Raw genomic sequence first — 15,248 nt, 5'->3', positions numbered from 1 at the left:
GGTTCATCAAATAGGATAACTAATTCGGAAATATTTGAAATTCAAATTTATTTGAATTAAAAATAAAAGACTTTCTAAATTAATCATTAGCAAGATTAGGAAAGTAATTATTAAGCAATTTGAATTTGAAAATTAAGGTGTTGTGGAGGAGAGGCCGGTGGCTATGGGGAAAGGCTGAAAGATTTGAAATTCAAATTTATTTGAATTTAAAATAAATGACTTTCCATATCAATCATTGGCTAGATTAGGAAATTAATTATGAAGCAATTTGAATTTGGAAATCAAGGGGTTGTAGAGGAGAGGCCGGCGACTATGGGGAAAGACTGGAAAGGCCGGCGAGTAGGGAAAATGAGCCGAAGCTTTGGGATCCGGCGGGGTGGAGGTTAGTGGTGGAGGTTGGGCCGTGGGCTAAGGTGATGGGGAAGCAGATGGGTGGTAGAAAGCCGACGGTTAAAGGAGAAGGAGGAGGGCGGGGGATATAGAGAGGAATAATGGAAGAGGATGGTCAGTGGAGAAAGAGATGGAAGGAGATGGGGAGAGAAGATAAACCGTGAGCCCGGACACATCCTGCGGCTCACGAGTGATATGATGCCCTCATCTAGGGACTTCAACCACGAGCCCAGACACATCCTGCGGCTAGTGTGTATTACGCTTCCCTCACATAGGGATCTCACAAAAATTCTTCCTAAAGAACAATAGTGCATAAAATTTTTTTAATAATCCATCATTGTCTAATACAAGAGCAATGACATCTATATATAGGCCTTAAAAGAAACTAAAAGAAAACTTTGCTCCTTTGGCTTACATAAGATAAGACCGTTAAGTAAGAGTAAAAACGAAAAATGCATAATTAAATAAAAAATACAATTAATAAACAACTATAAAAATGGAGGGATCTCGGCCGTCGATCTTCGTCTCTTCCTTTGATTAACGTCCATTATCGGATGTCCGCACACTTTGAGATTATTGTAAGTGTGATCTAAGCTGGACCTTCAAATCTTTGTTGATGCCTAAGATCTATGCTTGATTTTTTGAATTTAATTAAAGGGTCTTCACATGCCTTTATGTTACCCAATGCTCAAGATTTAGAAATACCACCACTTCATCATACAACCATTGCATAGAGATCATTGAAGCATGAATCTTGATATCATTATTGAATAAACTATATTAATTTGCATTTTATAATTTGTTGTGACATAAAACCATTTATATATACATTATTTCCCAAGTCCATCTGCACTGAGGAAGAAACCGAAGCTCATTAGCATACACTCACTACATGTTCAATGAGGAAGAATATCAGAATTAAGCATCTGAAACACTACTAATTTACTCTGTAGAGCATCTCTCTGATTGCACAAAGTCATGTAGATCCAAACCTCCAAAGCTCCATACCTGCCGAGCATATCTTATCCCAAATTCCCAATATTTATTGCAACAGCATAGAAGAGGATCTTTTGGAATCTAGTGCCTGATAGTTGCCAAGTTTTTATTTATTGAAGACTGTCTTGAACACGGCAAATTATTGCGTCCGGTGTCCGGATTCATCCGGACATCAATCCAGATGCGCCACATCATCAAAATACACTGGGCCCTGATGTATTGAGTGACGTGACGCATCTGAATTGGTTGTCCGGACGTCAGGTGACCGGACGCAATAATTCGCCCATGAACAGACATAGTTCATTCAACAAAAGTTCTTTTGCTGATTGGTTTGATTGTATTAAATGTATGCTATTATGTTGTAAGAGTAATACTTGTTGTGATAGAATTGTTTCACGCTCGATTATGACTTCGTTTGGGATAGCATGCTTACTGTTTTTTAAGACAACTTCTTAGTTTTAAAAAAATTTAGTTTAATAAATTTGTGTACTAAAATATTGTTTTAAAAATAGTCTCAAATGAATCCTATATCACATCATTCTTTGTTTTTTTTTTTTGATGTATTTAAAAATCGTCCAAATTGGATAAATTTCAAATACATCAAATTTGAATAGATGGTGCATTTAAATTCATCAAAATTTTGCATTGCATTTATTTTACTTTAAACAAAACATCTATATTATCAAAACCTTGACATTTTAAATACTCTACACTCATTTTACTTCAAATCAAAAATCCTCTTAAATACTTTGCCACACCTATTGATCGCTCTTCCATGTTAGCATCTTTCCTTTTTAAGCAATAAATTTTATCTTACATGTTTCAAGTGATTAAGACTTCGTTTGGAACAGTTTTCTTGCTACTTTATAGAACAACTTTCAACTATAAAAATCTCTTGAAAACATAAAAAAAGTAGTTATGAAAAGCTGTCCCAAACCAGGCCTAAGTGGCTTAGCTTGCCAATTGATATCTATAATGAAGTTATTATCTTTTTAATTAAGACTTAGGTTTTGTTTGGAAGAGCTTCCTTAATGCTTTCTAAAACAATTTTTTAGAAAATTTTTGTACTAAAAGCTGCTTTAGAAAGCAAGAAAGAAACTATTCTAAAAGGCTTCATTTGGGACGATTTTTTTGTTCCTTCTTAAAGCAACTTTTTAGTATAAAAATGAAAATATTTATATTAAAAAGCTGCATTAAGAAGCAATAAGAAAGTCGTCCAAATAAACCTTAATCTAGCATTAAAACCAAGTTTATTGAAAATTTTTGTTTATTTAATTATATTAAAACAACTCTTTTGACTAGATACCCATGCTTAGATTCATAGTCAAATTGCCACTATATTATAACTACATGAAAAGGTGACATTTTAATCATTATAACTATCTATATTTTATTTGATGTCTTATCACTGAACTCTTAACCACAGCATTTTTAATTAATTAAAAATCTGTCTTTCTATGTGGAATGGAGTTTGTTTTTATTATGTTACAAACGAAATCAGACAAAACAAACCTCCCTTCAATTGCGAATTGTCCATTAGGAATCTAAATTAGGTATTTCAAATTAAATATAAGTTCTTTGTTTGTAAATACATTATTTAAGTCATATCAAGCTGCTTTATGAATGCTACAAAGTCTTTATTTTCAAATTTACCAGAATTTCTTCAGCTGTTTGAGGAATTGTTTTGGAGAAATTTTCAAAAATATTTATGAATTTACAGTGAAATCTTAATTTGAGGGCGCATTATATGAATCATTGTTGATTTTTTAACTTTATTGTAAAAATCTCGATTAATCGAAATGCTTGAGTTTTTAAAGGGCTCTTTGGATTGAAGTAAAAGATACGAGGAATAAAATTTTGAAGTAGTTAGGATTTATCATCCAGTTCAATTTTGCTATCTTTGAAAATCATTAGATTTGGTTGAATTTTAAATATGTTGTAAATTGTTTTCCATTATCACTCAGGCTGCCGACCTCTCGGGGTGTCAAAATTGAGTTTCGGGTCGAACTCGAAACTGACTTAGGTTCAAACAGGTTGACACAAACCCGGCCCAATTTTGCAAGCGGGTTGAAAATACGAACTCGAACCCGACCCGTTGGGTTAATGGGTTGACCAGACCTAAAACAGTCAACAGAACGATGGAGCTAGGTGTGGTGCCTGGCGGTCAACCGTGCCTGGGGGGTTTGATGGTGCTCTCAACGCTGGCATCATCACGACACATCAGCGATGACACCGGCGATTGCGGGCAGACGACGAACTATCTGTCTTAGATGGACACAATGCTGGCAGACAGACGTGACGGCGAGCAGCACGAACGCGACGCGAGCAGACGGACGTGACGGCTGTCAACACAATCGCGGGCAGTGCAGACGGGCATACACGGTCTCGAGTTAACCCGGGTTGAGTTCGGGTTGCCAGGTCAAACTAAACTTGACTCGTTTTTTCAAACGGGTTAAATCCGGGAACCCGAACTCAGCTCATTTTTGAAACGGGTTAACCTTGACCCCAAATTTTTTGGTCGTGTCAAATATTGACACTCCTACGACCACCAGCACTAGTACGACCTTGTTGTTAGCTATAGCCGTCTTTCATCACCAACCACCAACTGTCATCGGAATCATTTTATTTGAAGCCAAACAAAAATAAATAAATAATTACCATCCTTTATTTAAGCTAGTTCTAAAAACTCTAAAATATTTCAAATATAACCCATTCCTCAGATAAATTAGTTCTCTTATAGATTGTATGTAATTTGGTTCCCTTCCAAGCTATGAAATTGTTAGAAAAGCTTGAATAAACCCTAATTTTTAGTTTGGGTTAGGGCGGCTTAAGTAAAATATATAATAAATTTTTGCGTAATGGAGTTTAAGCGATAAAGCGAGTGTTACTGTGTAAAATCGACAAAACTAAAGTCTCCCTTCCATTGCAAATTCTCCGTTTGGAGTCACTGAATTAAATCTAATTTCTTTGCATATAAGCACTTTATTGAAATCATAATCAAGCAGCCTTAGGGCGAATTATTACATCCACCGGACGTCCGGACATCCAATCCAGACGCGCCATGTCACCCAAATACACCACACCGGAACCCGGTGTATTTTAGTGACGTGGTGCGTCTGAATTGATGTCCGGACGAATTCAGACACGGGACGTAATAATTTGCCCAGCCTTAGGCCTTTATAAATAGAGAAAAGTTGCCTTTGTCCTTCTTTGAGTCTTTCCTTTGATTAGAGAACGTATGACTTTGAATATCTGCGCATTTAATTTATAATTAATGACATTTGTTAAAAATTAATAATTAGTACGCTTAAATTTTCATTTCCATACAATTGGGCCTGCTGATACAGTTATTGATAACGGTTGGTAACGGTAACGCGAAAAACTGAAAATATCTTTTTCTTATATATATATATATATATATATATATATATTTAGATTTAAATAAAAATATATAATGAAGAAAAAAGATGTATGTAGACGACCTTATAATATGAGAGAAAGCTTATTGTTTTTGTATTCTTATGTTAATAAAATATCGGTTCTGATAAATTTTGTGATATATTATTGAAAGTTCAGAAAATGTAGAAAAATAGCATTTATTTTTTTAATTAAAAAATTAAATGTTCTTAAACTTTATATTAGAATGCCATTTTTAGTAAGACAAACCTAATTACGTCAAAAGTGATTTGATCCAAACCCAAATGAATCAAGATTAAGCACTTAAAACAAAGTTGAAATTTTTGGGATATTAATAAGAGTATTAAATGATCTTCAATTTTGTATGCTTGTAGTCAAATCGAGTTTCTCGAAGGAATGGATCCAATGAGCTGAAGTTTTTTTTTTTTTTAATTAATATATTATTAAAGGACATGACTATCGAAAGAATGGTTTATAATGAAGGGAATCAATAGATTTCGTTTGGAGTATTTTGAACTTTAGTTATATTTAAGGGACAAATCACTCAAAATCTATAAATTTGACTCTTGACTTGAATTTGAGAGCTCAAACGCTTGAAAAATCTCAGAGCTTCACTTGATTGCTTCAATAGGAAAACCACTCAACCGCCGACATTGAATGACTATCAATCTTTAATTATAAACAAGTTGGCTCATGAGCTAGCTCGAGCTTGAGCTAGAGCTCGATTAATTAATCCAGCTCAAGTTCAAGGGAGGGATGACTTGAGTTCAGCTCAAGCAATGTTGCAAAACTCTCTCTCTACTGATTTAAATTTTCCAGCATGAAATATATCTTATAAACTTAGAATGACAAACATAATTTCAAGTGGGTACTATTTGAGCTATGAATTTAGTTTGCAATTGTAGGATCGATTTTTTATTAGAAATAAGTTTAATTCAAAATTAAGAGGATGAATTTAATTTGCAATTGTAGGATAGATTTTTTTATTAGAAATAAGTTTAATTCATAATTAAGAAGCTAAGTCATTAATCAATTGTTTCTTAGGTATTGATACATCATAAAAAATTATCTTTGTTCGGTCACAAATCTTGAGGCAAAATAAAGTTGTAAACTTCAAAAAATTAAATATTGGACCATCTGAACTTTGATTTCATCAAACTTACAATCGAACTAAACGTCTCATAAATATGAACCCAACGACACCAAATTCGACTTAATCTGAGCCCAAATGGGTCCAAATCAAAGACCCGAAGCGCATTTAGAAGGTTCAAACCACAATTTGGATTATCAAACGATTTATAAACGTGACATGCTTAAAATCAAATCGAGTGGCTCGACGACACGAATCCAATGAGCCCAAGATCATGGAACTCTGACATCACTAAGGCATTCAAATGCCCAACAAATGGTCCATGATCAAGGGATTCAACATCTGTCGTCCATCAAATCCACTCCACATTTACCCTTGATATTTTTCCAATTTATGGTTCATGCCACTAGGAAATCTATAAATAGACCACTTCTTCCTCTTGAAAAGAGACCAGAAGCAACAGAGCAAGAGAGAGATCAGAGATCGCTCTTGCCTCCTCGCTCCTCCTCGACCACCACCCGGACTTCCACCAGACCACTTGACACCGAACCTCCACCGGACCACCGCATGATACCAGAGTTCCGCCGGACCACCACATGATGTCGGAATTCCATCGGAGCATCTCCTAACGCTGGAGTTTCACCAGACCACCGCCTTATGCCGGAGTTCATCTTTTTTCAGGGGTTTCCACATAAAAATTATGATGTCTCTTATGAACTCTACTCCATCTCTTTTATCTGCTTGTGTGATGGATCTTCGTACAATGCTAAGATGTTAAACTTTATATTTCTCTATTGCCGTGAATATTCCTGGACGTAACAGGAATAATTTTAATATGACAAAAATTAAATCAAACTAAGCTAACTTGAGATTGAATTGAAAAATATGAATGACTAAGTATTTTTTTTCAAGAGATTAAAAAAATATTAACTAAAAATAAATTGAAGTAACTGATAATTAAACTTAATTTAGCTCAAAATTAAATCGAATGACAATAAGAGTCTGTTTGGGATAGCTTAATAATTGCTTTACTTTTCATATAGCAACTACAATAATATTTTGCTATTGCTTTTTGACTGCCTTATAGATATTTTTGTGGTGAAAAGCTATTTTTAACAACTAGAATAATTAAGTGATTGTTTGGTTGGAGGAAAAAGTAATGCATTGTAAAAGAAATGCATTGCTTTTTTAATCTTTGATGTTTTGTTGGACAAAATGCAAAGTAAAATACAACTCTAGTGTATTATGAATTATCCATGGTAGTTCAAATTCCGCATAAAGTAAAATCAATCATTTCGAACGAAAAAGGAAACAATCGCTCGCGGGCGAGAGAGAAGCCCGCGGAAAGGCACATAAGCGCTCACTTCCACTTCATTGCTGATCAAATCATGCTTCCTCTACTTCGACGTCATTCCCTTCCTCTCGGATTCAAAGTCACGGCATTCGGAACCCTCGCTTGGACGACGCTCCGTTCCTCTTGGATCGGAAGGCGCTGTCGATGGTTTCGATGACATTCCCTTCTTCTTGGACGACGCACCCTTCCTCTTTGATGAACTATCATAATGCGGCCATGGCTGTAGAGAATAGAGCTCAAAATACATTGATTTTATTTTACTCAGCATACACCCAACAAAAAAAAAAAGTTCCCTCACATTCACTTTATAGCCAACCAAACAACCCAAAGTATTACTTTACACTATATTTTTTTTACACTGCATTTACTTTGCAATGCATTCACTTTACAACCAACTGAACAATCTCTTGATTGTTTTCTCCACAATAGCTTCAGAACTAACTTTATAAAAAGATGTAGTCGCCTCAAACATATCCTAAGTTTATCTTGAGCCAAAATGGATTAATGAACTATTTAAACATGACTTTCAAGCCAAATATTTAGCTACACATGAATCTAAATAGAAAGAGGTTGATGGAAGAGAAAGAGTGTGAACACTCTCAAGTAAGTTCTTTGGTGCCTATTTCCTATGTGATTGATGACTTTTTGAAACAAAAAGAGAGGGTTTTTTATATAATATATTTTTTTCTTTTTTAATCTTTCTACTTTCTATTGTTTGACATTTTACATTTATATATGCGAGCTTTGTCAAATATTCATTTGTAACCTTTATTCTACAAAGGAAACTAAGGCTTCGTTTGGGACGGCTTTCTTACTGATTCTTAAAACTGCTTGATATATACTCCAAAAATTATCTTGATCGGGCACCAATCTCGAGGCAAAAGCTAGTTGGAAACTTCAAAAATTAATTTTGGGATCCCTCAAACTCCGATTTCAGCGAGCTTACAATCAAATTGAGCGTCTCGGAAATACGAACCCAACGACACCAAGATCAACCCAATCCGAGCCCAAATGAGTCCGAATCAAGGGCTCAAAGCGCTGTTGGAAGGTTCAAACCGCAATTTGAGTTACCAAACGGTCTCCGATTTTGACGAGATTATACTCGAATCGAGCGGCTCGACGAGACGAATCCAACGAGCCCAATATCACCAAATTCCGACATCATTAAGGCCTCCAAATGTCCAACGAACGGTGCACGATCTAAGGGTTCAATATCGGCCGTCCATTCAAGCCACTCCCTATTCGCCCATGATCTCACACCTATTTACGAGCTATGCCACTCCAGAAAAACTATAAATAGAGCCCTCATTCTTCAAAAGAGAGACTCAAGTGAAGAGAGAGAAGAAGAAGAGAAGGAGGAGGAGAAAGAAGAAGCTCCTCCTCGACCACCGCTGGAGCTCTTCCCGCCGCCTGAAGACGCTCGAACTCTGCCGAATTTTCGGGAAACGCCGGGAATTTGCAGAACTTTGTAACTTTGTGAGAAGTTGATTGTAAACTGATCGTCTTGATTTGTAAGACGGATCAACCTTTGTACTTCATACAAATACTAGTTGAACTGGGCGAGGCCCCGTGGTTTTTCCCTTTTTGGGTTTTCCACGTAAAAACTCTGGTGTTCATTTCTCTTTTCTGTTTGTGTGCTGAATACTCGTGCAACGCTAAGATGAATATTTTCTAACTCTTCTGCCGCGTATATTCTAGCACGCAACACTGCTTTCTAGTAAAAAAATTAAAATTTTTATACTAAAAAGTAGCTTAAGAAGCAGTAAGAAAGCCATCCCAAATGAAGCCTAAATATATGTTAATTAGAGCAATTTTTTTAGTAGATATAGGCAGCAGTTGTTAACCTAAAGAAACATGAAGAATCTATTTGACAAAGTGGCCGTTCATTCACATGAAATATATTTGCCCTCACCCTTATTGCGCGTCTCATTTCATCAATATGTGAATACAAAGCAGAAAAAATTATGTCAAAATATTTTTACATAAACTATATTAAAATACATTTAAATATTATTAAATTTATTTTGAGATTAAATTTTATTATTTAAAATTAATTATATAATATACCACCTAAAATCTTTATTTCCTTCTATTCTACCACTCCGTTTTAAGCTCCGTTAGAAATTCCTATCCGCCCATCGTCTTCCGTTCGTTCGAGTGAGAAACCCCATTGCCGACGAAAGGAGAGAGCAGACGGCTGGCCTCCAGTGAGATGTTGCATGTGGTGAGCACTCTCCCAGACATTCTCCATTTTTGGCCACATGCATCAACTTTCTCGGCAACATGACCATTGTTGTTTAGAGCTTGGGCAACAAGAAGATCAGACCAGGCAGATGGCCCTAAACTAAGTGAAGAAGGTTTACCTGCATGTTCTGCCTGAACTAGAGATAGCAAGTCCAATTGTCGAGAGGCTTGGGAGACTTTAGGAAGCTTGAAAAGAAGGGTCACATATGTGAGAAATAAATTTTTAATATGGTGCAGGTGAATTTGAGATAAATCCCATAGTTGAAGCCATTGGGGCGGAGTCCCTCCCAGATAAAAAAGAAAGAGAACAGGGTAGGGCATTCTGCCGCTACCCTATGGGATTTTTGAACTTGAATCGTCTGGGCAAGTAGATAGGTCACAACATTCCCACTTTCTCCCATAATTAAAGGCGAATTTTGGAAGAACGGTGGCGAGGAGGATGAGAAAATGAGTTTGGTCGCGGAGGCGGAAGCTTCGTGCATCGGAGCTTTGGTTCTTCTTCCCCTGTTTCCTGACTCCGGTTTCATTCGACATTCCAACAATTGTAAATTTTGGAAGAATCAGAGAAGGAGCAATGGGGATTTTTCCTATGTTATCTTGCATACTAGAGATTGTTGCAGCCGAGAGAGCAAAAGCAGAAGCCAAGGCTCCGCTCACAAACCTTGCAGACGAAAAATGGGATTTCTGACGGAGCTTAAAGTGGGTGGTAGAATAAAAGGAAATAAAGATTTTAGGTGGTATATTAGTAAATACAGAACTTTGGGTGTTGCATATGTATTTTTAATAGTTAAAGTGGTATGTATGTAAAAATCCCTAGAATCAAACGATTTATGTTTTTTTTTTATTAATAAAACTAAAAAAGAGTGAGATGACTTGAAAAGATATGTTTTGGTGAAGTCAGAAGTCTTCATAAATCATGAATTAATGAAAAGCAGTAAAGAAACAGAAAGTGTAAGATCTGAAGAGGAAGAAATTATTACTTGTTGGATTTTAGATCATTCGGACTTATGATGGTACATAATAAATGTACAGTAAATATATAGTGTTATAGTGTTTATAAATATTATATATTTATTATATACCTTCACAAATTCTGAACGCTTCTTGCATTCAGATTCCGCATGTAATAATCTTTCAGGCAGAAACACCAATAAATCACATAAAAAAATATTGATGTTGTTGCAAATTCTTCCCAACATGATCTGAAATTTTCATGACTAAAATGTGACTAATTGAATGAGGGTGTCATGGTGCAATGAAGTCAAGTCTCGCTTGCCATCGTCATCAACATTGACGATCAATAACGACACCATCGTTGGTCGACTATCGGGTTTGTGAAATCACTTAAGTTAAAGAAAGCTAAATTCTTAAATATTGAGGCGTCTTTTTCTATGTAAAAAATCTGCCTCCAATGAGCTTCTCTCGACTTATTGTATATGTATGTGGAATTTGCTGATAATCTCTATCTCTCCCTCCCTCTTATTATAAATATTATAGCAAGCAATAATTTCAATTTATATCAATCAGAGTTGTGTGCAACCAAATTTGATTTTATGTTTTATTTGATTGCTTGAAGCTATAAAATATATTATTTTGAAAATGGTGATTTTAATAAATAAATTATGATATAATTTTCCTTAACTCGATTGACTCTAACTTTTGTTTTATCTGAGCATGATTAAAAATATATATTTAAAAAAAGACAAAAAAATGGACCAGAAATAGAAATAGAAACTTAAGCTTCTTTTTGGGATGACTTTCTTATTGTTTCTTAAAGCAGCTTTCTAGTACAAAAAAATTAATTTTTTATTAAAAAACTACTTTAAGAAACAAAAATATTGTTGCCAGATTTCTTCACGACCACAGATCGCGGTTGGACTTCCACCTGTTTTCCGATTATCACCGGAACTCTTCCTGGATGTTATTCATGTCAAATCTCCTCTCAAATATTGTCGTCCGTCAACTAAGTTCTTTCCGACTACCATTGCTCGCCGAGTATGATCCTACTGACCAAATAAATATTCCGACATTCTCTTAAGAACTGTAGTCATGTAATACACTCTATACAATGAGTATTTGCTTCATTAAGCCAACACCCTCCTCCAAGGAGGTGTATTATGTCACAACCCAACCCGACCAAGACAGATCCTATCGTGTTGAGTTGCGACGACGAACCACAAGATCTAGTTTTGAAATTTATTTTCAAACTTTCTTCCAATATACATTGAATAATACAGAACCATAGAGCTACTACAAAAATTCAAATACAGAAAACTCATATACTAAAATTTTTCTTTCATTCATCAAAATAATCATATACATTATAGTACATGGCTACAGACAGAAAGTACATAACTGAAAAGTAAACTATAACCATAACTGTACAAAAATCAAAATAACAAAATTTCTATAAGTTCATATCAAAACCTGAATGGCTAGTCCGCAACTTCATTCCCTTTCCCCGATCTTAAAAATCATGAATAAAATCACAGTGAGCTAACAGCTCAGCAAGATCACACTAACCAATCTAAATTTTCAGACACTCTCATTTCAAAATACTTCACTGAAGATTTAAAAACGGTATATTGCAGATCAAATAAATCACTGAACTGAAAATCATGAAACAGAAATACAAGCAATTCATTCACTAATTTAGATAGTCGTATAGAATTCGGATATTCATCAGAAATCCAGATAATTAGATAGAATTTAGATAATCGTGCAAAAATCATATAATCATACAAAATTTAGATAATCATACAGAAATCAGACAATCAAATAGAATTCTGATATTTATACAAAACAAATGAATCAAATAACAGATACAGAAGAACTGAATAAAATTCATATCACAAAATCATTCAAAATAGCATTCAGATTACATTTCAAATCAGATTTCTATAACGACCCAAGATCCGTGTAGCGAAAAGATTCATCTGATCGAGCATTCATTTTTTTTTCTTTTTTTTTTCAGTTTCTATCAGTTTCCTCATCTATCCATCCATCATACATCCAGAGCCAGAGATAATTACATTACAGAAAAGAAACAGCAGCGGATACTATAATTCACAATCCACATATAGTACAATCAGAGAACAGACAAAAGAGTCCAAAAAAAATATCTACACTAGCCACACAGGCTACAAAAGAAAGCCTCTCACCATCGTCCCGGACGATCCTGGGGAAAAATCACTTTCCCAGCAGCTACAGCAAAGGAACGAGGTCTCACAATTTCAAATCACATTTCAGAGTTATTCAGATTTTTCTTTACACAAACAGAATCTCAAAGGATTCTGACCCCTTATGCCTCCCTTCTGAATTTTCCTGACACAGACAAAATATCAAAGGATTCTGATCCCTTATGTCTCCCTTTGTGCTTACAACATCATAACATATCAGATATACATAATTACCAGATCAAATTTCAATTCCCAGACCCAGACATAATCTCAAAGTATTTTAGCACCTTATGCCTCTCTTTATTCCCCGACACAAACAGAATCTTAAAGGATTATGGCCTCATATAACTCCCAACATATATCATTCAAATCACATTAGCACATAAAACATCACATCATATTAAATACGGAGAAATTGATCACATATCAAAATTTCGCATTTTCGTATAGCAACAGACAGCAGAAAGCAAATGAATAAAAAATGCATAATTTCAAAAAATTACCAAATTATCAGAGATCGTATAAAATAATATTTCAAAACTTTTATTGTACTGAAGCACTATTTTTTGACATCCATATAATTTTCTATTCGATAAAAACTCCATAAATTTCAAAATACCCAGTGTAAAATTTTCAGATATTATTCAAAACGTGCAAATTCATAATCTCTATGACATACCAAAAGTTACGCGCTAAAAGTTTTACCGGTGCAAAGTTATACTCGTTTTTTGCTAACGGAAATAAAACTTTAATCGGAATATTTGTCAAAACTCATATTTCTGAAAATTGAGACAGGCATAATGCGCCTTACCTCGAGTCGATCAACTTTGCTAACTGCGACAATGGACAAAAACAGACTGAAGTAATCCAAAATGCGGATTTTCTCTTCTTCACATTCTCTTTCTCTCTCTAGGCTTTTCTCTCACTTCAAAATCGAACGAATGAGATATTTAATGGGCTAAGATATTTCAGATTGTACAGACGATAATTGATTTTCGTCCCAAGACGATGGGCTCTGTAAAAAAAAAAAAAATTGTTCAATTCGTACTGACGGTTCGTACATATGAACCTGCAACATGTTCAGTTCATATAGACGGTTCATACAGTCTAACCTGCACCATGTTCAGTTCGTACAGATGGTTCGTACAAACTAACTTGTACAAAAAATCTTGAAATTCAAGGGTTCTCACATATTATTTGTAATCAATCATCAATACTAGCAGATTCATTCAAATTGGATCGGATCCCGTAATTTTTTTTCTTTTACATGAATTTTCACTTAAAATTTTTTGTGTCTCTTATGAATATTGCACATATTCTACTCTTTTATATGCTTGTGTGATGGATCTTCGTATAAAACTAGGATGCTAAATTTTGTATATCTCTATCACCACGAATATTCCAGTATGCAACAAATATAATTCCATAGAATGAGCTCATCATATTCTAAGAGGCTCGTGCTCTCTCATTTACATAAATCTAATAAAATTTAAAGTTTGTCTCTTGATTTTTTTTCTCTTTAGGCTCGAATCATGTATAACAATAAATTTAAATTTAGTTTGGAATATCTTTCTTATTATTTTCTAAAATAATTTTTAAGCATAAACTTTCTTAAAAGAAATTTTTTAGTTCAAAAACTTCTCAAAAATATCAAAAAAATAGTTGTAAAAAACTATCACAAATGAAGCGTTACTTGAATCTAGGGGTACAAACTAGTCTACTCGACCTCATGTTATGCTAAACTCGAGCTCGACTCGCGAGCCAAATCCCAAGCTCGCTCAGGTCGAGCTCAAACAAAAGCTCGTCTCGTGGCAGTGGATGCAGACTCACGAGGCGTACCCATTTCGCGTTCGCAACCCAATTTCGCTTTAGCTTTCCGCGTCCGAGCCCACCCCCGCAACTCCGCCTTCCTCCTTCGGCTTTCGCGGTTACGCTTCAGCAGTCAAACTTCCTGATGAATAATTGAGCCGAGCATCATCCCGATTGAGCTCGAACTTGATAATCCAAAAAGCTCAAAATTCAGCTCGAGTTCTAGATTTGCTAAATTCAACTCGTGAGCTGGACTCATTTGCACCCTTTATGTTGCGTCCAGGAGTATTCGCGGCGGTAGAAAATATAAAATTTATCGTCTTAGCGTTGTACGAAAATCCGGCACACAATCAGATAAGAGAGGAGGTCTAGCATTTATTAGACACCAAGACTTTTTACGTGGAAAACCCTTAAAACGGGAAAAACCACGAGGCCTAGCCCAGTTGAAAAAGATTCCACTATAATTTGAGTCGATTACAAAGGGCTGACTCGCCTCCAAGGGCGATCAGATTACAACTAGTAACTGTTTGATAGAAGTCTGGTGTTAGACCCGGTGTCACTTGATAGTACTCTGGTGTCACCTGGAAGTTCGGGTGTTAGTTGGTAGTCTGGCCTTAAGCAGAACGTCGGGCCTTGAGCAGAATGTCGAGCCTTCAGTAGAACGTCGGGCCTTAAGCAGAATGTTGGGCCTGAACGTCGCGTCTTCAGCAGAACGTCGGGCCTTGAGGTGGTGGTGCAACGAAGCTCTGACGAGGTTCCAGCGGTGGTC

The sequence above is a fragment of the Dendrobium catenatum genome, unplaced genomic scaffold (assembly GCF_001605985.2).
Source record: "Dendrobium catenatum unplaced genomic scaffold, ASM160598v2 fragScaff_scaffold_1344, whole genome shotgun sequence".
Lineage (NCBI taxonomy): Eukaryota > Viridiplantae > Streptophyta > Magnoliopsida > Asparagales > Orchidaceae > Dendrobium > Dendrobium catenatum.
The sequence above is the reverse complement of the archived record's forward strand: the minus strand, read 5'-3'. Positions refer to the sequence as shown.